This window comes from Suricata suricatta, chromosome 15 (assembly GCF_006229205.1).
Source record: "Suricata suricatta isolate VVHF042 chromosome 15, meerkat_22Aug2017_6uvM2_HiC, whole genome shotgun sequence".
Lineage (NCBI taxonomy): Eukaryota > Metazoa > Chordata > Mammalia > Carnivora > Herpestidae > Suricata > Suricata suricatta.
In genome coordinates, this window is record NC_043714.1 from 37,693,790 (window position 1) to 37,719,842 (window position 26,053).

The 26,053-nt window shown below is 43.0% G+C and overlaps 1 long non-coding RNA gene across 3 annotated transcripts in view; it reads right to left on the bottom strand.

The window, feature by feature from the left end:
* Positions 1–496: 496 nt before the first annotated feature.
* The window catches only part of LOC115279188, a 42,601-nt gene continuing 17,044 nt past the window's right edge, over positions 497–26,053 (bottom strand). For 2 of the 3 annotated variants that reach the window (XR_003903277.1, XR_003903275.1), the window contains one exon: positions 3,800–3,982. This is a non-coding gene — a long non-coding RNA (uncharacterized LOC115279188). Of the gene's footprint in view, positions 544–3,799; positions 3,983–26,053 lie in introns of those variants that run through there. The other variant, XR_003903276.1, reaches the window with a different exon arrangement.

Below are 26,053 nucleotides of genomic sequence, written 5' to 3' on the forward strand. Positions count from 1 at the left end.
TAACACAAATGAGTTAAGTATAAGAAAAATAGTACAGTATAAGAAAAAACAATATGCTATAAGAAAACAATGAAGTGAATGCCAAGATCAGTGCAAATGCACCAATCCTGAGAAGTGGGAGACAATAGAAAGTGTCCTACCCAGGAGTGGATGGAACTGGTAGCCCAGCCTCTGTCTAAGGAGATAGTTATTACTCAGCCCCAACTAACTATTGTTCATGGAAACGGAGGTCTACTGACACCAGATTTTCCTATTTTTCAAAATTTTTCATAAAAATCTCCTGATTTATAAAGACCAGCAATGAAACTCAAGTTATTTTTTAAACTATTTTCAAGCCAAACAAAATAAGACCAAGTAATATTTATATGCCTCTGGTTTGCATGTTCCACATTTGATCTAAGAAACTTCTGATTTGGCACAACTTTTTATTAACTCTGAATGTTGACCTATTGGTTCAGAAAGACTCTACTTTATGCAGGATTTACTTCTCTTATTCCTCTGTTCTTTATTAGTTTGCACATTCCTTCTGTAGCCCAATACAGTCTGGAAAAGAAAGAGATTTTTAATTTCAGAGTTCCTCATTTTTTCAATGAAAACACTGAGGTCAAGAGCAGCTTGTCCAAAGGAGCCTCTTGATGCCTTCACTTGTCCTCACAGGATGACAAGCCAGGGATGTCATCACCCCCCTCAAGCAATCACTTCAGATGTATTCTAAGAAAAAAATATACTGAGTTCAAGAAGGTAAGTGGAAGACATGAAACTTAATGGGCACCCCCCTCAGGTGAATGTGTAGAATCACCTCTGGCATGAAGGTGGGAAGAAGGCTCTGGATGGATGGGGATAGGTTTTCCCGATAGATGTGCTCTTTATGGCATGGTTGGCCGCTCCAATTGGTTGATGTGTTCAACATTTCCACTTGAACCAATACAGGTATCAAGTAGATCCTAAATCTAAATTACTATTTATCCACGGGTTGAATTAATTACATTATTGCTTCCTTCCATGAACAGTGATTCATAATCTTCCAAGCCATGGCTTGCTGTCAAGTTTACTACCAGCTCTACTCTATTTCAGAGCTTGTTTTGTTGACATCTGGGGGAGTCGCTATCAACAGCAGATAATCTGCCTAATTACACCTGTGTTGACTTCTCAACTCTCTCTATTCATCCTTTCGTATAGGTAAGCCATTTGAAGCATAAATACTTCATCAGCCACTGGCCAAAATGAAGAATAAGAGAGAGTAAAGTATTCATCATTTTAAGAGAACCTGGAGAAAGGTTCTGGATTCAGATCTATAGTCAAACCTCACTCAATAAATGTCTGAGCTTGGGCAAGTTACTTAACTCCTCCTGCACCAGGGGACTTGGCTAGTAACCACATACTTACCTAGTTAAGAGAATAAAATAACCTAATATTAAAAGAAAAATCAGTGGTATTAAGTCACATATGTGTATGTCAATTACTAAGGGCTTCCTATGTGGCCAGTCAGCACATGAAACATTTTACACATATTATATCATTTAATTCTCACAATGACCCTATGAGTTAGAGATTACTGATTCCCATCTCAAGAAAAAAAGTTGAGATGTGGAGAAATTTCCATTTTAACAATGGGAAGCTGAGGCTTAGCAGACTCAAAGTGATTTGCCCGAGAAAGGTTGGCGTTTGAGTCCAGGCAGCCTACCTCCAGAGCCCACGTGTCTCCATACGACAGGTACATTCAATGACGAACACAATAGACAGAAATATGTCATTTTAATTGGGAAGGGGTGCAGAAGGAGCACTTTAAAATACCAAACCAGGTAGTATGCTAGAAGTGAAAAACCTAGTGCTCAGAGGACAGGCAGTGAGAAATCAGGGCACAACGGGGCTGATGCACAGGGGTGTGGCCAGTGTCAAACAGGTATGATCCAAGGGAGGGATCCGGCCACAAACCCGGAGCGTGATGAATCCAGGATAGCTTTCCAGTGCAGGGGGGCCCCGGGGGTGACGTTGGCAAGCTGGAGGACAGCGGGAGACGAGGCTGATCATGCACTAGCTGTGGCTGATTGCAAAAAGGGAAGTCCTACCATCGGTGCTCCCACTGCTGTCCCTTTGCTGTCTGTCCCCGGACATCAGACCACCCACAGGTTGGGAGGTCCCTGGGAATGGGCAGACAGTTTGGAAGGTGTCTCTGGAGAAGTTGCATTTATCTTGCCCCCCCAGGGACTGTGTCTTTACTTCCCCCTCTGTGGATTAGTTTCCTCAGTCAGAGCATGAGCTCTGCTCTGTTTCTTCCACACCCAAACGGAAACCCAATTCCTGCCGTGGCGGACGCCAAGTCCCTCAACTACTTGCAAACACTTTAAATATTGGCACACTTCTTACATGAGGGGAGATTCCCTAGCTGAAGGATAAATAAAGGATAATTGTTAACAATCATTTTTTAAAGTTTCCCCTTTCACAGGAAGGAAAACGTGCCAGATCCTGCTAACATAGGAAGTGGTCCCAGATCCCGTTCTTTTTTTAAAAAAAGAAAGAAAGAAAGAAAGAAAGAAAGAAGGAAAGAAAGAAGGAAAGAAAGAAGGAAAGAAAGAAGGAAAGAAAGAAGGAAGGAAGGAAGGAAGGAAGGAAGGAAGGAAGGAAGGAAGGAAAGAAAGAAAGAAAGAAAGAAAGAAAGAAAGAAAGAAAGAAAGAAAGAAAGAAAGAAAAAGAAGACTAAGTATAAAACGGTGCTTCAAAACCCCTGATTTACCTCTTTTAACACGTGAGTTAAGCAGGAGGCTGCAGGAGACCATGTTATTACTAAATTATGCTTTTATTTTCCTTTGATGTGCCTGATGCGGCTTGCTTGCACATATTAGGGTATTTAGTAAATGAACCCGGGGCCCCAGTTATTTATTTATTTACCAATTTCCCTGGCATTATCCAAAGCGAGGAGCAGCTGTGACTTCCCCAGTTCAAGCACGCAGCTGAATGTTTAAAAGGCCTGCCTTTGCCCAAGCTCCTGCCTACTGCAGCATTACCTTCACTAACGCCTGGCAAGCGGAGAAAGGGTGTCAGAGTGAAGGCTGGGCTCCCAGCTGTGAGAGGTACGTTCTCCCAAACCTCTGCGCCCGTAATAGACCGCTTACTGATAAGCAAATGGAAAAGGCAGCTGATTGTGGCCAGTGAGAGCCTTGGACCCATGGCTGTCTCCTCAGTAGGTCAGAGGGAAAAACAAAAAGGGGCTGCTACCTCCCCACTCCTGCCCGGAGTCTGTGCCTTCTGATGCAGATGATACGACCTGAAATAAGCGCCTTTGAACTGGCCGAGGGCTGAAGGGAGGCACCAACATGGCCGTGCTGACTGTTCAAATACGGACACGTTCATTCCAGTTGATAACCTCTTCCCTGAGCCTCGCAAGTACCTGCATGCTAGCTCACCCCTTCTCCCAGAACTGCCTGGAGCCCCTCATGACTAAAGGGGACATGGCGCCATGGCCCTGGCACCACTGCAAGTCCCCCGCTCGGTGACAAGGCTACTTTCTGTTTGACTGGCATCGATGGCATTCAGATTTGTTTAATGTTTTACCAGTACCTCTTCATTGGTCTCAATTAATTCTCCTCACGGGATTCCAAGGCAAATGTACCTTTTCCCAAATTCCTTTCTATAGTAAACAGAGCTAGTGAAAGATTCCCGTGTGGTTAACTTTTCCACGTCGTATTGTCTATGGCTATATAATATATAATCTATGGCTCCAAAGTACAATGGCTTCAGGCAACAACATGCATAATCTTGCAGTTTCTGGGGGGGGGGGGCGCTGGGTGTGGCTTGTTGATGCTCTGGCTCAAGGTCTTTCACAGCACCAGGGTCATGGCACCAGCTGGGGTTGCAATCCACCTCAAAGCTCACCTGGAGAAGAAGTACTTCCAAGTCGTTTCCCACAGGCGTTGGGTCAGAGGGCCTCAACTCCTTCCCGGAGTTCCTTGCCACACGGGCCGCTTCACAGGACAGCTCACAGCTGCTTCATCAGAGGTGCGGGAGAGAGAGAGGGAGATCCCTTAGTTCACTTCTCCCCACTCCAGTAGGAGACAAATGATTTATTGTCCATAACGGAGACATCAGATAGTGTCTCCTACAAATTATATCCGACTTGCAAATGAATCAGATCCCATATACAATGGCAAAAATGCATTCTAATTCCATTAATCTATCCAGAAAATTGTCACTTTCTCACTGGGCCAGGGACATTCGAGTACAGGGGCTTTTTACCTGAGGACAGATAAGAAGCCGTCTTCCAGGCTGGTGATGGGAAAACAATGGGCCACTATAAGGAACACACTTTTTTCTGCTCTGAAGAGCTTATCATGGAACTTTCGTCTTCTCCCTTTTCATTCCACCCCCACCCCTTGTCTCTCCCGCTCACGAGCAGAACTCAAGCACACATTATCCACTTCATGCACTGCCCCGCGCCTTCCCAGGGAGCGAGAAATTGGAAATGAAACACACTATATGCAGATTGGTTTTAATCACCTGGAGCAGATGGTGCAGGAAGTGGCAGGTAAGTGCAATTTCGAATTTCCTTTGGATGTTTCTTAAAATGCCGAAATAACAAAGAAATTAAATGGACTGTCAAATGTCAGTGTCAGTTCTGGCTTTGAACAGCCAGGCTTCACCATGTCTATACATAACCCTAATGCGATCGAAATCTATTTTTCCACTTCTCCGTTAATTAACTAACATTTGATGGGCGAAATGCAAGCCGATATACATAGAAACAAAGCAAACACGTTTTACTCCTTGGCTGTGGAAGAATGGAAGGCGGCCCAGTAAATGCGTGTGAGCCCAGCTCACCTGAGCTCTGCACTATAACAGGTAATTGCAATAAATCATCCTTTGCCCCGTGATCCCAGCCTAGTGAAGATTAATGGCAGTAGACACTAAAGCTGCCAACTTGGAAGATTTCCGTGGTGGTGGAGAGGAGGCTATGCGTAAGGAATGTGTGATAAAATGCTACGCTGGGACCATAATAAACGGGCTGGAAGGGAGCCGAGGTCCTCCTCTGTAATGCGGAGACATTAAGACCTGTCTGATTGTGATGACAGACAGGTATTTGACTGAGCACACTGGCAGCTATAAAAAAAATAGCTAAAAGCTAATGTCAAGATGTGATGTAGACCTGCCACCTGCCATCAGGAGTAATTATGGCCCTGACCACTTGCTCGTGGGGGGGCAGAGGAAACAATATTGTATCTGACTGCAGCGAATGGGCTACGTTTGATTTGTGGCCCTGATGGCATGACTGGCCCCACTGTCACCCTCCTTGATGAAGCAGCAGAGCCAGACACTGCCAGTGTCCTCACTGACGGGGGTTTGAGGGCTGAGTTGCTTTCCTGCAGTCCAGTTAGGAGGAAGCCAGGGAAGAGAGGGAAAGGTGTTCAGGAGAGATTAACTGGATACTTTATCTTCAAAGAAAAGACCGAGCTGGATGTAGAACTAGAGATGTAGACATCATTCCGGGAGCCCTTTCAGAAACACGTGTTTCAAGAGAGCCCAGAGACCTGCAAGCAACAGGCCAAATGCGTTTCAGAAAACTGTGCGCTGCGGACCCAGAAATAAACCTTACCTTGTGGATGCCGACATGCTTCCCAGCATAGAAAGAGCCACCACACAGGCTTTGAACCTTTGAATGCTGTAGAAGAGCTGAGAAAGGGAGTTGAAGGCTGTGTAGGAGGGGGTCCCTGATTTGTTTGCTAGGGCTGCCATAATGAAATACCAGGAACTGGGCAGCCTATGCAATAAGACCATCTTGTCTCACAGTTCTGGAGGCTGGAAGTCTAAGATCAAGGTGTTCGTGGGGTTAGTCCTTCCACAAGCCATGAGGAAGGATCTGGTCCAGGTCCTTCTGTGTACACCTGCATGTGCTCACGGTGTTCTTCCTGTATATTAGTCTGTCTCCAAAGTCCCCCCTTTCTTAAAGGACACCAGTCAGCCTGGATTACAGCCCACCCTAATGACCTCATTCTAACTTGATTATCTCCACGAACACCCTATCTTCAAAGAAGGTCACATCCTAAAGACTGGGGATTGGGACTTGAGTGTATGAATGTGAGGAGAACACAGTCCAACCTATAGTAGGTCCCTAGAGGAATAAGCCACCTGGCCAAATGTACATGGGAATAAAGAGCTCTCACTAGTCTGCAGGGGTGAAATGACCAGGTGTTGTAGCTGAGGTCAGGTCAGTAGGATGTGGTGTGAGGCAAAGACTGCAGATACGTGAGGCAGATGTGGGAATGACGTCCATAATATAAGGATACAGACAAGGCCGGGCATGAAAGGGCACAGACCCCTAGCAGAGCTCCAGGGAGAGCAGGCAACAGAATGAGGGGCCACGAGCTGAGAAGACAGACTTTGGGGTTCCGGATCACATCAATGGATAATGTGAAGCTAGACTCTGACATAACACAAAAAGACACAGGAATCTTTTCTGGTGACAAAGAGAGCACTTTAATGCCCTTTGGTTTGCCCCCGCTCAGATCTTCTGTAGTCAACCCCATAAAGGATAAGGTTGGTCATACAGATGCTGAGCCTGCATGGGGGAGCACGTCCTTATCCACCCAGAGTTTATAAACTTAGCACCTCTGGGTGTTGGGCATTTTACTAGGAGGATCTGACCCTCCATGAACCGGGTAGGAAGTTCATTCAAAATCCTCACAATTCACTTCATGGAGGTATTTGTCCTCTAGGCCTTCCTGAGCACAAGGCAGAAGACTGATATGTAGATTCTTGGCTGGATTTTGACAGTACTAATATGAATGAGGGGTGATATCACCAAAGAAACAAACACCTGATACTCTTATTTGGGGATAATTTAGATAAATTACAAGAGGGTGGGTAGAGAGGAGAGGGGAACAGAGAGAAAACCTTTGAAATGAGAGGAAAGGAAATACAATCACCTCACAGGGCTTATCTTCTCCTATCTAATAACTAAATTTGAATAAAATATTATATGTTCAGTTATTTTGTCTGAAATATTGTGTTGATAACTCATTAGGAAAATGGAGGTACACAGATATCTCATCTTTGAGCTATGACTTCTCAATAGTTTTCCAGGTAAGGAAAATATTTCAAAGAAATTGTTTTCAGAGAATGAATGGTCCTGTTTTCATTAACTCATGACTTTTTAAGACGTCCTTTAGGATTTAAAAGTTTTAATGTTGTCTCTCCCCAAAGGTGTTTTTAGGGTTTGAAGATGACATTTGAGCTTAAATCATTTCAGCTGTTAAATATTAAAGAGAAATATATAATTTCTGCCTTTGATATAAAACATTCTTTTCAATAGTTCAAGTAGCTAAAATGTCTAAATTTGAAGCCTGGAAACCTGCTTGTCTATGGTACTCCATGGAAAAGAAATTCTACTGAAGTTGGAAAGCATCAGAGTAGACATTTTTATGATTGCAAATATTATAAGGGGAATGACTAAGCATGTGTCAAGCATTCCTCTAAATTTCATATATTTTCTACTCAGGGATAGGTTCCGGGTATGCTTGTGGCCTGCAAGAAGCTCTTATTTCTTTGAGCAGGAAATTAAAAGAAAAAAACCTCTTGCTATAAGTCCCCCCAAATAAATTCTCATTTATATTTTAATTCAACTACTACTACTACCACCTTTTAATACTTTTATTTATTAAGCACCTTCTATGAGCTTATTAATAGCTTGAAAGCATATTGAGAAGCTTACTAAATAGGTACATAACATCATTTCAAGTTTTCTTTAAAATCACCTTAAAAGATAGTATTATTCCCAAGTTCAAGACATGAGTGAGGCTCAGAGAAGTTATGTACGTTGAGGGGTGCCTCATAGGTAAGTAACCTGTGCAGTCACAAGCCTTGCATCTAAAAGGACCTCATGCTTGGTTTAATGATTTGGTGCCATTAAATTAAAATTCTTGCTAAGTTTTGGAAAACCACTCATTTTGCCCTGGGCCACACAAATTATATAGCTCTACTCGACCAATGTCCCACAGGTCTTAGGGGAGTAAAATCTGAATTCAAAACCAGTCAGCATGATGTCAGAAGCCACCACCACTCTGTTCTTACCTTGCTGGATTACATCTTTTTATCATTATCCTTTTTCCAAGAAGGTCTTAACAGTGATCGTGTGATTTTTTTGGAAATAAAGACTTCATCCATATGCATAAAACAACTAAGTACTGAGTTGAAAGCATTGTGACAAACTGTATTTTCCATAGATGCCCACAGTATCTCCCATTCCACATGTTCTGCTACAGCACCACCTTGACACTTCCCCATCATGAAGTGGAATCCAATTCTCTTCCCATTAAACTTAGGTCCACCTTTCTGACTTGTCTTTGACCAACATAATGCAGCAAAGGTGACATTCTTGGAGTTAAAGGGCAAGATCAGAAGGAGACCCGCAGGTAGCTACTCTTTCTTGGAATGCTAGCTCTAGGAAGCATTTTGGGAGCCCAACTCCCATGGTTGTGGGAAGGTCAAGCCACATGGAGAAGCCACTGGAACACATGTAGGTACTTCAGTGGACATTCCAGCTAAACTCCCAGCCGACGGCCACAATCAACTGCCAGCCATGTGAGTGAGCCCACCTGGTCGAGCCTTTAGATGGAGAAACTCAAGAGCAAACCATCCAGTTGATGCCATGTAAGACAAGGTCCTCTTTAAATCACAGTCAACCCACAAAACTATTAGAGAAAATAGCAAGTTATCCTAAGCCATTACATTTAGGAATAGTTGGTACATACATTAGGTAACCAGAATAAGTATTAAGACACTCAAGTCATTTGATTCCTGACTTATTGTTTTTAAATTTACTGGACTTTTCTGTACTGACTCAAGAGTAAGTAGTCTGTGTACAATATATCAGTTGATTGAACAATAGAAGTTATTTTAAGTCCTTCAAGTTTAAAGTTCCATTTAGATGTTACTAACCTAATACTCCATAAATGTGTTTATTGCCAACCTGTCATCTGAAGGAGCTAACACACTTCTGAAGACTAATAACACAGTCTTCATACACACAAGCTGAGAAGAAATTTTCTACCAGCAAAACCAGCTAAGTTCTTACTCTCCAAAATTAACTGACCAACATCACTCTTCTAACTGATGACTCTAGATTCATGCCAAGAATTAAGATGTCTCTTCAAACTCTGTTAGTCTTCAAAGAAATAACAATGCATTTGTCTACACAACTATATCCGTGCATCTGCTCATCCTAAGAAGTTGTTTCCAGAAGGAACTTAACAGCAAGAAAACTGACCAAAAGGTGATAAGGCACACGTCAATTATTAGGTATTAATATTATTTTTCCTCTGCTGTTTTGGAACTACATTTTAGCAAACAAGTAGCAAATCTGCAGAGACTAAAATAACCATTTCCCATCTCCCTTCCTAACTCTAGAAATTACCCTTTGCACCCACACACACATGCACACATTCGTACACATGACTGTGTAGTAGCATGTACTCTATCTTGGATAGGGTCAGGCTCTATGAAATATGCAGTGAACCCAAAAATCATTAAGTGCTTAAAAATGGAGAAAAATCCTTAGAAAATAATCCAATGATTTGCCAAAAAGTTTCCCTGATGTTCTAGAATCCAAAATAAATGAAACAAATTTGCAAATTCTAGTAAATTGTATCAACTTTCCTATGTCTTATGTCTACCTGCCCTGTTTCTCTCAATTACCAAAAATTGCATACTGGTCTTCTGGTACAGCATGCTATGTTCGGTTATGTCTTGTGAGGTTAAGTTATATCCTGTGTTGAAAAATTATTAGACCTCATCATTCTAGTCTATTCATTCCCTATGTAGCTATCTTGACAAAATATTCCACTTAGAAGGTATCTAACCTCTACGAACTTAAGTTATTTTCATATTTCTCCTTCTCTCTCTCTCTCTCTCTCTCTCTCTCACACACACACACACACACACACACACACACACACACACTTCACAAATAAGCTTTCAATGCATTTTCTGTACATTTCTAGTCTCTTACTGTCAATGGGAATTTGTGTCTGGAATTAGGACCATTCACCATGAATTCACAAACAGCTTACACGTTCTCTAAGTCAGCAACTATCAGATCTGTTGCAGAAATCCTACCAGACATGATTTCTGGAGGACAGCCAAGAGGGCTGAGAATCTGTTGCGAGTTAGCCAGACTGTTTCTATTAAGCACATCTGACTCTGCTAACATTTAAGATCATGTATCTCCCTAACCCAGAGCCTGTGACTTGCCAGCAGGAATAAATAGTACAGCACAGGCCCTGAGCCTGGGCGGGAGGGTTATGGTTTCTGAACAGAATCAAATCATGGATTTGGACTTTCCTTCCTCCTAAGGGATAAAGGTGATTCAGACTGAAGCACTAAGAAATATGGAAGCCATCAGCAGGCTACACTGTACACAACAACCAAAGGATTAAGAACTCTCAGTAAACAAAATAACCAGCATTTCTAATCCACCCCTCCCCAAGCTCCCTAAACTAAGAAACACAGCTAAGAAGACTCTTAGCCATCCCCTGATGCAATTTTCTTATTCTGCAGGTCAGAAGGAGAGTACTCAAGATTCCACAGTGACTTGGAACCCAGCAAAAACTAGATCGACCTTCTTCCCCTTCTCCAGTGACTTTCCCACCACTACGTGCTGGCTCCTCCCTTCTTGCTGCTTCCCAGAGCACCCCTTCCTGGCCTTGCTCCCTGCCACCTTGAACTCCACCCACAGCTTAATTCTGGAGAGAGAATGACCTTGTATTCTGGACCTTCCATAGGTTCTATGTGTTAAGTTGGGGTAAAGGAGGGCTATATTCTACTTTTCTGACTGTCTTCTGTCCTCCCCTGACCATTCTGCTTCCTGATACTATTTTAACATTAGTGGAGGCCACTATATTCATATCAGCCCTACAATGAATTGAGTAGTACAGAAATGAGCATTTATCTGTCCACTTCTCTCTAGCAATCAGCTGTTCTTTTTCATGGAGTAGGGACTACCCCTCCTTAAAAAGTGACCCCCAGACATGCATAGGGACATTCATTGGTTGTCACAATGACTGGAACAGCATTTTGTGGGTGGGACCAGGGATGCCAAGCTCCCAGCAATGTCCGAGACAGTCCCTTACAGCAAATCATCTTATCCAAAGAGGAAACAGCTAGATAGCTGAGAAAAAGTCCTTTCTGCTCCTGGGCTGGATGAGGGAGGTACGAGGGAGTGGGAAAAGCATCAGAGTCTGGGTGAAAAGCAAAAGTTCTCTGCACAGCTCCCTCAGTGATAACCTGGATAAATTATATTTCTGAATCTTTTTTTTTAGTCATAAAATAAGGACGGAGCACCTGGGTGGCTCAGTCAGTTCAGGTCATGATCTCACGGTGAGTGGGTTGGTGCCCTGCATCAAGCTCTGTGCTGACAGCTCAGAGCCTGGAGCCTGATTTGGATTCTGTGTCTCCCTCTCTCTCTGCCCCTACACTAATCTGTCTCTCTCTCTCTCTCTCTCAAAAATAAATAAATATAAAATAAGGACAAAACATATAATTCCTAGAGTTATTATAAAGATTATATGACAATTACATATAATTATTAAACACTTGTGAGTGCAGAAATGTCGAGATTTTATTCACCAGACTTCCCAAAGTCAGAACAAAGAAAGAGAATGCATGCTGCTTCATGGGAGAGCTTCAAGAAGAGTACCCAGTAGGAACTCAGATTTGGACTCTTATTTATTTTTTATCTTTTTAATAAGTTTATTTATTTGTTTTGAGAGAGAAAGAGAGCATACATGGGTGGGAGAGGGGGAGGAAAGAGAGAGAACAAGAATCCAAAGCAAGCTACACACTGTCAGCACAGAGCCTGATATGGGGCTTGATCTCATGAACTGTGAGATCACGAACTGAGCTGAAATCTAGAAGTGGGTGCTTAACCTACTGAGTCACCCAGGAAACCCTCAAATTTGGACTTTTAGAAGACTCAGGAAGTGGTGTGTGTAAGATTTGGGCATCTGGAGCTAGGTAGCAGTGGAAGGGGAAAATGAGATTTAGGGCCAATTGCCAGCAGGATACTGGCAAAATATTGTTAACTGTGCAATGTGACCCTAAAACCTTCAGGTAGAGTACTAGAGAAACACAGTATTGTGAGTTTAGATGCTTTGTAGAAACTTGCAGGGGGTAGATTTTGCATCAAATCAGCTCAGAAACCGTGCCTGTGTGGAAGCAGGAGAAAATGGTTGGGGTCAGAAAAGGTATTAACCAAGATGCAGGGCTGGTGATTCCAACCCAGTTTATCTGAATTTCAAAAGTAGAAAGAGGGGCGCCTGGGTGGCTCAGTTGGTTAAGCCTCCGACTTCGGCTCAGGTCAGATCTCACGGTTCATGGGATCGAGCCCCGCATCGGGCTCTGTGCTGACAGCTCAGAGCCTGGAGCCTGCTTCCGGTTCTGTGTCTCCCTCTCTCTCTGATCCTCCCCTGCTCGCACTGTCTCTCTCTGACTCTCAAAAATAAATAAAAAGCATTAAAAAAAAAGTAGAAAGAAATTGGAAGGTCACAGCGGCATCAAGGAGGTACAGGGAAAAAAAAGAACTTTTAATTTGAATTAAAGCTCAGCTTTCCCATCCCTCACCGCACTTTGCCTCAGAGCCTCAAACTTATAATTGACCAGTATTTACTGAGAACTTAACCATGGACAAAACACAGTGGGAACTAGAAAGAAGTCGACAATGCACTCATACCCTCAGGTATTGTGGTTTTAAAGCATGGGCTTTGGGGTCAAATGCATGGTCCCTCGTGGTTTCGCAGACTCACCGTGGGCCTGTGTTTTAACTCTAGAACCCTGATATCCTTCCTCATCTATAAAATGGCAGCACACGTAGTACTGACCTCAGAGGATCGTGTGCAGGACACGAGACAATCTGTGTGAATGTCACTGTTGTTAATGGTATTTCATGAGACTCAATCAATGTCCACCTAAGTAAAAGGCACGACTGCATACTGCCGTCCCCTCTGACAGAATTAAGTCAGAATAGATCACGAGAGCAGAAGCCTGGCTTCATAGCCCCATTGATTTCTTAAATTTTTACTGCAATCCCAACATGGCGTTTTGGGGGAATGGGGAACGGGATCCCATTAACAGAAGTTTTTGCAATCATATAAATTTACAGAACTATACTGATCTCAAGCTATTGAAAACAGCCTCTTCCCAGAGAAATGAGACTTGCTGCCTCCAAGATCCTGCCATAGTGTGAGTACGGCATCAATGTTTGTAAAGAGAATACTGTACACGGATTCTGTAGCTATTAAGATATAGACGCTGATGAACCTGCTTCCCAAAGTTTGTAGGTTGAAATATTTCCATCCTATTTTTTAATGTGTATTTATTTTTTAGAGGGAGAGAGAAAAAGCATAGGAGGGGCAAAGAGAGAGTGGGGGAGGCAAAGGATCCAAAGCAGGCTCTGCGCTGACAGCAGAGAGCCAGATGCAGGGCTTGAACCCATGAACCGTGAGATCATGACCTGAACTAAAACCAAATTCAGATGCTTAACTGACTGAGCCACCCAATCACCCACATCCTATTTTGAAGCACGTATGACAGACAAGTCTGAATAAAATGAGCCAACAGTTTATGGGCCTCAGTATGTGATCATATGACTGTCAAGGCTCCTCCTTCCTCTAATGCATAGAATTGTGCCACTGCACATGAGTCCAGCCATTAAATTATTTTACATGAACACAAAAATGTCCTCTATGAACGATGAGCATAAAAAAACTGAGCGAAACCTCAGCATCCAATCAAATAATGTTCTCTCACCCCATTTATAGTTGCTGGAGGCTACATGGGCAGTGCTGTCCTAATGAGAAAATGATTTGGGAAGATGAGCAGTATCCTGTAAACAAGGCACTAAAACACCCCCCGTGCTTGGCCATCGGGCTACATCCTTAGCCTGTATGCTCCATGAGGGCAGCTGCAGACTCTGTCCATTTGATTCCTTCCTGTATCCTCAGTGGCCAGCACAGTGTCTGGAAAGCAGGAGGTATGCGATACATATTTCTAGGATCAAAGCTTTGTGAACTCCAGCCTAATTATTCTGAACCACACCCAGACAGGCAGCCTGGCCAGGAGCATGGCCTCCTCACCAGGGTTTTAGGGGAAGCTGCTGTCTAATGTCGTGTTAAGGTGTTTAGTGCTTCAGCCTTCGGGAAAGAAAGATCAAGAACTATTTTTAAACCCCACTGGCAAGAACTCCTGACATCTTTGAAAGATGCAAAGAAAGTTGCCAAGCAGTGAAAAGCAGTAATTATGCTAGGCAGCCACTCATCATTCTGACCAGGGATCTTCATTTCATTTACCTCAGTTAAGACTGAGTAATTCGTGCAGAGGAAGCTCATTCAGACTCTCAGCGAAATTTCAGATGGAAAGGATGCTGCCTGCTAGTGAGGAGCCCGGATGTGGAAAGTTACAAAAAAACATCAATATGTTTTGTGTCCTTCATTACTTAAGACATTACCCCTCATAGATATCAATAATAATATGAAACAGTGATGACAGGGAATGTTTCCAAGCACTTTCTGCGAGGTCTTTCACATGTACTGTCTCGCTTAATACTCAGTAAGACACCATGAGCTAGATGCTGTTGCCCTATTCATTTTCAGTTGCAAAAAAACTCATCATTCAAAGAGCATAAATGGCTCCATGGAGGTCTCACGTGTGTTAAATGATAGACTCAGAAGTTAAATCCAGCCTGCCTGATTTCAGAAGCCCTTGACAACTAGATGAATTTCTAGTTGAGTAATGTCTTAAGATTTGTCTCCACCTTCTTTCTGCAAATTTAGATGAACATTTAGAAGACAAAGAAGAGCAATCTGAATACTGCTGTGTCTATTTTTCTTTATTCATTTCTGTAACAAGTGTTAGCATGATCTAGACCATAAGGAGTTGCAACCACAATGAACTCCCAGGGCCTGTCTTACAGCGGGTCTCAGGATAGATAGACCAGAGTGGGGTAGCCATATTCAAAAAGTAAGTTTCCTTCCATCTGTCATTGCACAAACAGAACTATGAGGTCATTTGCCATGAGAAGACTTTATCAAGTCACCCCTTCTCTGAGCCTCCTCCAGCAGAAAGGGCACAAGCTTTGGATTCTCCATGCAGAAGGACTCCAGAGAACCTAACAGAAAGAGAGAGTCAGCTACAATTCTTTGGTCATTCCATCTCCTGTAGTGAAGTCACCAAGTGTTTCTGCATTTGTTCATAAAGGACAGGGTGGCCCAGATGCCTGCTGCCCAACACAGTAGCCACCAGCCACACGTGCATATTTCAGTTTAAAACAAATAAAATTAAAAATTCAGTCCCTTACTTGCACTCTACTGCTCAAGTGCTCAGTAGTGCATGTGGCCAATGACCACTGTATTGGACAATTCAGATCTTGACCATTTCTAGAATATTCCAATCATCACAGAAAATACTATTGGATAATGTCACTCTAGATAAAAATGAGAGCAAACCCTTGCTGGCCAAATGACTGTTATTTAAAGGAAAAGGGGCCACATGCTCCAATTTTAGTGTTAGTTTCTTAATGAGAGAGGTTTTTTTTTCCCTAATGATTAGTCAGGGCTCACTCAATTATAAGAGGAAAAATCCAACTCAAAAATAGCTTCAACAAAAATAGAGAATTGATTTGTTCTTATATTTGAAAAGTCTAGGAATAAAGCCCAGCTGGACCCAAAGGTTCAAATCTCTCTCTCATTAAAAGTATGTCTCGCTTCTCTAAACCTTACCATCTTCTATGTTGGCTTTCTTTGTCGGCTGGCGGTACTATATGGGGGGCAAAGGTGACTCCCAGTAGACTCGGGCTCATATCACTCTTGGTACCCACAATCTCAAATTTGTCCTTCTATCTCAGTCTCTGGTTGGCTGGACCCTGCTCCATCCCTATGTTCAGGAGCATGGAATATTCTATTGGTAAACATTAGATGCCAGCTTCAGAGGAAGGAGAAGGTCACATTTACCCCAATTACATGGACTAAGAATGGAAATTGGGTGGTTTTTCCAAAGATGTCGGAAGCAAGCAAACACATACACACACACACACACACACACACACACACATCACATAACTCGATAGTTACCTACTCATATGGACCTGCCACATATTAGTAGTGTTAGTATTAGTAGTAATAACAGCAGGTAGTACTATTAAGGTGGAAGCATCTCTATAGTCATTTTCGCTGAAACACAGGGATATGTATTCAAGTACTGCTAGTCTTCAGTTTATTGACTACTGTCTCTGCCTAACAGAAGAGGCATTATCTTTACATATTTAAAAGATAACAAGTATCCAAACACACCTGGTACCAGGCCAGGCAGGCTCTCTGATTTGTTTGCTATATGACCTTGGGCAAACTCTAATTTCTCAATGCCTTAATCTTCTTATCTTAAAATGGGGATAACGACCCCAGGGTTGTGAGGTTCCTTCTGACGATAAATGGGAGAGTCCATAAAAAGAGCTTAGCACCACGTGAAGGGAATAGTAACCACACCATCCATGCTAGCGTTGTTAGCACATTATTGTTACAACCTTCCAAGACGGTCTAGGGGAAGTCTAATGAATAGTGTTCGAGGAACTAGGAAAGCCAGCAGTCCCTGTAAGCCGGCGGGCCCCACGAGGATTTCCCAGAGCACACGGGACAGGAGCAGAGTTTTTCAGCACAGGCACACAGAGAGAGGGAAGGGGGTGCGGGGTTTTCTCCCTGCAGCGCCCAAGAAACCAATGCCTGTGTCCCCGAGGCCCTGTCTCTCACTAGGGAGTAGGAAGCAGTAGAGGGTGGAGGTAGGGGTTTCCCTTTAACCGTCATCTGCGGAAGCTGAGAGGCGGCACGAGTTTTTTAACGTTAATAAAAAGAGCACAGCAACACTGAATCCGAACCTCCAGGCAGGCGTGGCCCCCTGCCGCTGAGGCACTGAGCTCTCAGCCCTGCAGGTGGCTGGTGGTGGTGAGGTCTGCCCGGAGGGGCCAGCCTGAGCAGACTGCCTGGCAGGCCTCGGTGCCTCTTCCAAACGCTTGTCTGTCCAGGGGGGGTGGAGGCCTCCGAACAGCTGCTACGATGCTTTGTAAACAAGTGGGGGACACACTTCTTTAACCTGGAATCCTGCGGCTGAAAAATATGTTTACCTCTCCAAGGACTTGGTTGGAAATGCTTCAAAGATTTCTGCTTGTCCCAGAAAGCCGCGGAGCTCAGTATGAAGTGATGTGCCTCATTTCTGAGAACAGCGCTGTCCTTGGGTAAGAAGAACAGCATTTTCCAGCTCGACAGTAAATAACTTTCAGACTTGGGCAAGAGCACAGGAGCAGATTATCTCGGAGGTAGAGGAAACGCAGTTTAGCTCATGCGCAAAGTGCACATGAAGAAAATGTTCCCATCCAAGGTGGGGGCCGGCGCTGTGCGGGAGCAAGGCACACAGGAAGACGTTTCCAGGGCATGTTGTGATGACTGGATCGCTTCCAGACACCGCTGCCAAGGCGGGCCTCTGGGCAGCTGCAGCTCAGAAAAGCTTTATCATTCCCTCCGCCTGCCGCCCCCCCCCCAAATTGTGTGTGTGAGTGTGTGTGTGTGCGCGCGCACATGCACCAGCTGAAAGCATTAATTAGCATGCTTTTATGTATTAGATCTTAAAATCCATCAGGGCAGCTGTTGTCTAGAAGCCAGGGAGCTAAATTCAAGTCAGAGCTCTGTCATTTGGCCACACAACCCCTGCCAGGCCATCTCACCCCTCTGAGCTTTGACTTCTTCATTTGTAAATGAAGATGATACTATCTGAACCAATTAACTCAGGCTTTTGACAAAGAGCCAAATTAAAATGAGATGATGTATAGGAAAGTCTTCTGCAAACGCAAAAGCCCCATTTTTCAAGGTACCGACCACAGACACCAGTAGCACTGACTTCACCAGGAAGCTTGTTAGAAATGCAGCCTCATGGGCTCCGCCTCAGACCCACTGAATCAGAACCTGCATTTTAACATGATCCCCCAGGTAATTAATATGCACATTCAACTTTAAGAAACACTATGTGAAAGCACTATAAAAATGGATTTACAGATTCGTTGCAACGTTGAATAAAACCCATTTGACTCTTGGCTACCAAAACCCCACTGACTCCTGGTTATTGACTGAGGAGGGACTGACCCAGGAAGTCAGTGGCCCAGATGTTCCCAGAGCAGCAACCACCGTCACTCACCAGTTCTTGGAGACATCCAGCACCGTGTGAATAAAGCTTGCCTTATAACAGTGTGACAAACAGCATTCTTATACAAAATTTATGGGGTTTTTTTTTAAAGTATCCTGACTTGAAAAACCCTACAGGACAATCTGGCCTTCCATCCCTGACTGTATTTACTACCCTCCCCAACCCCACTTTGGCCCCTCCATGCCCTCCCCCACGTGTTTGTTCGCTCCCCTGCTGCCACAATGGCCTGCCTGCTATTCCTCAAACATGCCAGGCACCTCCTGAAGGAGAACCTTTACATTGCTATTCCCTCTGCTTGGAATGCTGTTCCTTCAATAGTCACAGCATTCAGTCCCTGGTCGCTCTAAAGTCTTTGCTCAGATGTTATCTTTTTCATTTTGCCCTTCCCCACCCTTCTATTTAAAAGTACAACACTGGAGTGCCTGGGTGGCTCAGTCGGTTAAGCGGCAGACTTCACCTCAGGTCATGATCTCACAGTTGGTGGGTTCGAGCCCTGCGTCAGGCTCTGGGAGCTCAGAGCCTGGAGCCTGCTTCTGATTGTGTCTCCCTCTCTCTCTCTGACCATCCCCTGCTCATGCTCTGTGTCTCTCTATCACAAAAATAAATAAATGTTTCAAAAGTAAATAAATAAATAAATAAAAGTGCAACACCTCCCTTTACTGGGATTTATCTTTTCCATACCAACTATCACTTTCTAGCACACTGTATACTAATTTATCATGCTTTATTCCTATCCCGTCCTACCCCAAAATAGAATATAAGTTCATGTAAGCAAGGATTTCTGTCTATTTTATTCAGTGCTATATCTCTGCTCCTGGAACATTCCTTTCACACAACTGCTTGACATTTATTGGATGGATGAATGAATATACAAAAGAATGGCTTTGCATATGGGCTCTGTAATCAGACAGACTTGGGCATGAACTTCAGTTCTGCCACCATGAGCTGTCTGACTCTAGTGCGTGTTAACAGTTCTGGTACAAGGCCTGGAACATAGAGAATGGCTTTATACACATTAGCTATCATTGTTGAACATAATTATTGTTGGGGTGCCTGGGTAGCTCAGTTAGTTAAGCATCTAACTCTTGACTCTGGCTCTGATCATGATCTCATGGTTCATGAGATAAAGCCCTTCATTGGGCTTTGTGCTGACAGCACGGAGCCTGCTTGGGATTCTCTTTCTCCCTCTCTCTCCCTCTCTGCCCCTTCTCTGTCCATGCTCCTGTACTCTCTCTCTCAAAATAAATAAGTAAAATTAAAAAAACATTATTATTATCATTAAATATAAACCTCATTGTCCTAAGAGAATGATTAACAATTATCACATATTTTAACAAATCAGACTTCCAAAGAATATGCCACATCAATCAAACAGGGTGAAGGGCTGGGACTCGTTTCTTTCTCAGCAGTCAGTTCTTTATGCATCCATGAAAAGAAACCAAAAAATAAAATAAAAATTTGCATGCATGAATACACTTCACTTCACCTAAAGAATCAAACTCTGTACCTTCTTTGTAGGGAGAGATCAGGAAATACTAGTTTCTCTCATATTTCCAAATAAAATATCACATCTGTCCCTGGACAAGTAAAAACTGGGCTGAGTATCAAGGAATGATTTTACAGTGTGATTAGCCTGCAAGGCTGACCGGGTGATGAGGTGGCTCTCCCAACTAATGAGTCACTTAAACACACAGGAAAAGGAGCCAGAAACTTTGTCTTGCATGCTCAGACCCATTGCAAATATTTATAAAATAAATGGTGAATGGGATGCCTACGTGGCTCAGTTGAGTGTCTGACTCTTTATTTTAGTTCAGGTCATGCTCCCAGGGTCGTGAGATCAGGCTGCACGGTGGGCTCTGTGCTGAGCATGGAGCCTGCTTAAGATTCTCTCCCTCTCTCTCTCTCTCTCTCTCTCTCTCTCTCTCTCTCCCACTGCCCCTCTCCAACTCACACTAACTCTCTCTCTCTAAAAATTTAAAAATAAATAAACTAATTAATAATTAAATAGCGAGTTTCTCATATTAGTTATTCCAGGCATTTTTATAGAGGTAAGAATTAAATATAAATAGACTATTTTAATTCTGTTGGCTGATTCTTTTGACCTTGAACACCACTCAGTTCTTGACCTGCAGTTAGAATAGCTATTCGTGTGTGTAAATCACCCCACCTCTCAGATCCTCAATTCCGTTTGCTCGAAAATGGGGAGTTGAATTAGGAAGCCACCTCAGGTTCCTCCTAGGTCTCATCAGTCAGAGACTCAGTGACATAAAGCATCTCAGTCTCCTTCATCCCTACTCCTGGCTCCAGCCAATCCATTGCTAAGTCCCACGGATCTGACCTAAAATATATTTTTAATCTGCCCACCTCTACAGTGAGCACCCTCGTACTTACTCACCTGAACTGAACTTGAGAGCTTGCTAATCAATCAGTCCTTCTCTCTTATTCCTTTCCAACCTATGCTCCCACAAAGCAGCCAGCATGGATGATCCTTTTGAAATAAAAATCTGATTCTACTTATTCCTCCACTTAAACCCTTCGATAATTTCCCTTCACATTCAGAATAATATCTCAAATCCTTAGCATAACAACAAGATGAGGCACCATGCGGGAGCTCTCCCACACCTACCCCCTTCCTCTGCCTCGTTTTGTAACCCTCTCCCCCCTCACTGCCATCAGTGCCACACTACCCTCTTAGGTGCTCAGCCACATGCTGGTCATTCCCACATGCTGCCCGCCTCCGTGCCACTCGGCCTAACTCCTAGCCTCCAATCCCACAACAGATGTCTCTTTCTCAAAGAGGCCATCTTAGATTGTTTATGGTCCGCTGTATCCCTCTTACTTCTTTCACTTCCTAAGACTTGTAATTTGCAGGTATGCATCTTTTCAGGGGTCTCTTTGCTCCATGTCTGTATCTCATTTTAAGCTCTAAGCTCCTCAAGGAAAAGGATCACTTGATTTGTTCATGTACCCAGCACCCAGGGGAGTTCTTGGCATACAGTTGGCAACAAATGAGTATCTATGGAATAAATGACTGGATGAGTGAAGAGTATTAGCCACTCCATCTATGAAGGGAAAGAGAAAAATAGGACTGCTTTTTTCATTACCATCTTATGAAGTTATTTAAAAGATTACATGCAAAGCAATCTGAACTCATATAGAAATAATTTGTAAAATCAAGGCATTATTTTCTTAAGGTAACTGTTCAGAGTAACTCATCAGAGGGTTTTACTAGGAAAAATAGTGTAAAGTTCTGCTTAAATTTTTACAAAACAATACATTTATGGACCACATAAGAAACTGAGAATCAACAGTTATGGATTCATATTTTAATGGCTCAAACACTGTGATCACAGCACTCTTGAACCTGTGACTTTAACCAAGTCACTTACTAAATATGTGCTTAATATCCATCTTGTATAACTTGGTAAACAGTGACTGAGGATATATTAAAAACATGCAGGGAATCACTTCTAGGCCTTCGGGCAAAGATGAAATATAAAAACATGCAGGGGCCCCTCACTGACTCAGTCAGTTTAGCATCCAACTTCAGCTCGAGTTTGTGAGTTCGAGTCCCACATCAGGCTCTCTGCTGTCAGCGTGGAGCCCACTTTGGATTCTCTGTCCCCCTCTTTCACTCTCTCTCTCTCTCAAAAATAAAATAAACATTTAAAAACAAGACAAAATGCATATTTCCTGTTTCAGTGGCATTAACAGCGCTAACTGAAATGAATATATCAAAAAGGGAACTTGCAATTGCAGTAACTTTAATTATCTGTTATGAGAAAGGAGTTAATAATATTTATTATATATTTTATATATAATTATAATTATTACAATAATTTTAATAGTTTTTAATGTTTGTTTTTGAGAGAGAGAGTGGGACAGAACATGAGTTCGGGGAGGGGCAGAGAGAGAAAGGGAGACACAGAATCTGAAACAGGCTCCAGGCTCTGAGCTGTCAGCACAGAGCCCAACGTGGGGGCTGAAACTCGTGAGATCATGACCTAGGCTAAAGTCAGATGCCTAACCAACTGATCCACCCTGGTGCCCCAATATAATTATTATCAGAAAACTGACCTAAAATTCATTTTTCATCGTTTTTTACATTTTTCATTCCCCTATGGTTAGGTTCTCTGAATTTCTGGGGCAATGAGTTAAGACAATGAATAAGTTACAACAGCATTTTATTACAGAAGGTTTGGAATGTGGAATGACCACTGGAAGGAAAGAAAACTAAGGAAAGGCTCAGAGACTAACAAAGATGAGGAGGGAACTGTAATCCACTTGAAGTAAACTTGGCTGGACATGAAAATGTAGCCATAGAAAATGGCACAGCCATAAGGATAAGTGAGTAGACACATTTCCATGCCCAGTTTGCTGAAAAATAGAGAGAATGATTCCTGGTCCTAGCAACCAATGAGGAATATTTTAAGAATAAATTAGACACAGTTTTCCTTTGGTGGAAAAGCACTATATAATTTATGATATTGTTATTATAATCATTAGTCATCTTTGTCTAGATTTATGGAGTGACTCATCCTAAATTAAGCCTTTGGAACAATGAGAAGAGGGAAATTTATGAGACCTACAATGATTTTCTGGTCTCATAAAAGATTGTAGTACTTGATTCTTGAGATGTTGAAATATCTCTGCCTCTTAACAGGAGGCCACAGGGACCATCCTTTGATTCATTATTTGATAAGTCTTTCAGGTCTCTCTCCTTTTGCTCCTCTGGGACTAATAATTCAGCAAGCATTTTAACGGTCACCTTGGCTATCAATAAATTATTTTAACGTACCTTTACAGTGTCTGCTAGTTCTCTCTTTTTCCCATGAGAATAAAAATTGCTACTTTTTTATTCCTCATAATTTCTCTACATATTCATTCAATATTTTTGGAGCACCTACAACATCAAAGCCACGAGCTACATGGAAAGATACAAGGGGAATAAAATCCTGTCCATCCCTCAAAAAGCTTATAATCTAGCTGTGGAATATGACTAAGAGGACCAGATCCGGTGGATATTTCAAAGGAGAGTTATCAGGTCACAGGGCCTGAATGGACTGAGAGTGTGAACGAGGGGAGAGTCCAGGTTTTCTCTGCTGGCAAGAAGAGTTAGAGCATTGGACAGATTTGAGGAGGTCCTCATCAGCTCCCTTTCAGGTACATTGAGGTGATATTTGATAAGATAGCCAATAAAAAGCTTGACCAATGGGTCTGGAGCTTGAGAAAGAGGCCAGGACTGAAGACTCAGGTTTGGATTTCCTTCAAAGAGAAATCCTGGGACTGGGTGACATTCTCAGTGGGAGAATCTGAAAAGAGAGGGAAGATGAGGGAGTCTGAGGATTAAAGAGAAAAGAGATAAGAGATATGTAATTTTTGGAAGTGATACAAGGGATCCGAAGGGCTAATAAAGAGACAATAAAGGACAGTAAAAGAAAATGGCAGAGAGACGAGGGCGGAAGAGGAGTCTTGATGTGAGCAGAGTGGAAGAGTCTCCCCTGGAAAGGAATGTTCTTCTCTCTCTCCAAGCAGAACGATGAGGAGCAGACACGCGCAGACATACTCTAAGGTGGGATATAGGAGACTTAACAAGGGAGAAACGATTGGCTGAACAATGGAAAGCTGAATCAGAAAGGTGTGGTGCCCAGAGAAAACGGCAACGTGTAGAGAAAGGAGCATGGATGTTGGCACCGGCCAGCCAGGGAGCCAAACCCCAGCTCTTATGATGATTAGCACTGGGATGTTGGACAAGTGCCTTTCTTGAATAGAGCCTCAGTTCTGCTTCCTATAGAAATGGCAAGTAACAAAGAAATACTCCATCAGGTTGTTTCAAGCACCAGGAAAGAGCACATGTATGAGGCACCCAGCTCTGGCCTGGGCTTCGGTGAAGAAGAATGGTCAGCACACACTGGGTGGAGAAACAGAACTTAAGTGTGTAACCAAATCAGAAATGCAGATTGCTAGGCCTCACCCAAGAATCAGTAGGTCTAGGATGGGACTTGAAAAATATGCATTTCTTTTTTTAAAATGTTTATTTCTTTATTTTGAGAGAGAGAAAGCGAGTGAGTGAGGCAAGGGCAGAGAGAGAGATGGACATAAAATCCTAAATAGGCTCCCTGCCATCATCACAGAGCCTGATGTGCGGCTTGATCTCACGAACCATGACATCACAACCTGAGCAGAAATCAAGAGTCAGGTGCTTAACTGACTGAGCCACCCAGGGGCCCCCCAAAATCTACATTTCTGATGAGTTCCTAGGTTATGCTGATGCCAGTGGGCCAGGACCACTGAGGTAGAGAATCCTCTGGAGAAAAGATCAAAGGGCTAAGGGATTTTGTTGGCATTGGAATGCGGGTTCCAGAAGAATGGGATCACATCTCTTTTTAGAGTTCTTTTTCCATGAATGCTCTTCATCATTTTGTCTCCGGAACTTGGGCACCCTGTCTTAAGAGTAAGCACTCTCTTGGAACTCATCTTGCTCGGTGGCAAGTGGTGGATGCAGAGAGAAAGGGTAACTCTGAGTTGCCTGAAGAGGGAGACCAAGGGGAGCCCATCCATTCTCAGCGTTTCCCCCAAGGGCTTTGAGCAAGGGCCACCAGGAAGGTGTCCGTATTTGGGAACCAGGCTGAAGCAACATGGCTTTTTTTTAAGTGGAAACTGTCAAAGTTTATATATTATTTTAATTTTGTTCTGTCTTTTCAATATTGCATGGCCCAAGTGTTTAATATTTCACATGTTTCTCTCTCTTTTTTTATCTTAAATTACTTTTTATTTTTCTTATTCTTTTCCCTAGCCCAAAAGCACCTTTATTGCTAAAAATGGTAGTTTATAACCCCTTGCCATGGATCAGATTATCTCTGAGCAATTTCTTTCCCTTTTTTGTTCCTAATTCCTTCCCATTGTATTATTCAGTTATTCCATTCTATTGCATCCATTATTCACTACTTTTTTTTTCAAAAATTGATTCTGCAGAAATCGAACACCCTCATTTTTCATTTCTTGGTTGGAGTTACTTTAGAAACTCAACTAGATTATGGCTCCTAATGCACTAATGCTCTACTGAGCGCACGTTGCCCGGCATTTTTATAAGTTCTGAATATCAAGTCAAGTCAAACCCTATTCCTTTTCAAGATTCTCCTTTCATATATCGTTTAAGAAAATTGCTCAACCATCTAGCTTGCTTCTACTTAGTCCCTGACTCATTTCCTCACTGCTGTATGTCCATCATCCTTTCTACATTTATATTTCCAGTCAAGGAAAGGAAAGGTAACCTGACATTTAGCTGCAGACTGTCACTGAAACTGCATTCTGCAGCTGGGGTCTGGGGACGCAGGGGCATGAGGACGACACTGGTGGGCACATTAGTCAGGCATCACCCCTTTCTCTTCTCTCCCAAACAGCGCCAACGACACCTCACCTGTGCTCTTTCTCATCAACACATTTTAATAATTATTCTCAGCCTCCTTTAACACGTGGTGCTTGGTCTCTTGCTTTGTGCACAGTAAACACTCAAAACCACAAACGGATGAATGACTGAATGACAAATGAATGGAAGACAGACGCAACACAGCCTGGTCCTTTCTACTTGCATAGCTACTGTTTTACCATCATGCCCCATTCGGGGGGGGGGGGGTATGTTATTCAGAAACTCCTCCAGTTCCCTAAACCTGCCATGCTCGCTCATACCTCCAAACTGTTACCTGGGTCACTCCCTTCCTACCCTGCTTTCTTCAACCAGCACGGCATTCCTTCCTTCTCCAGAAATTCACCCCTGATCTCCTGCCTGATCGGTTGAGTGGCCCTCCTGTGTGTGCTGAAAACGTCT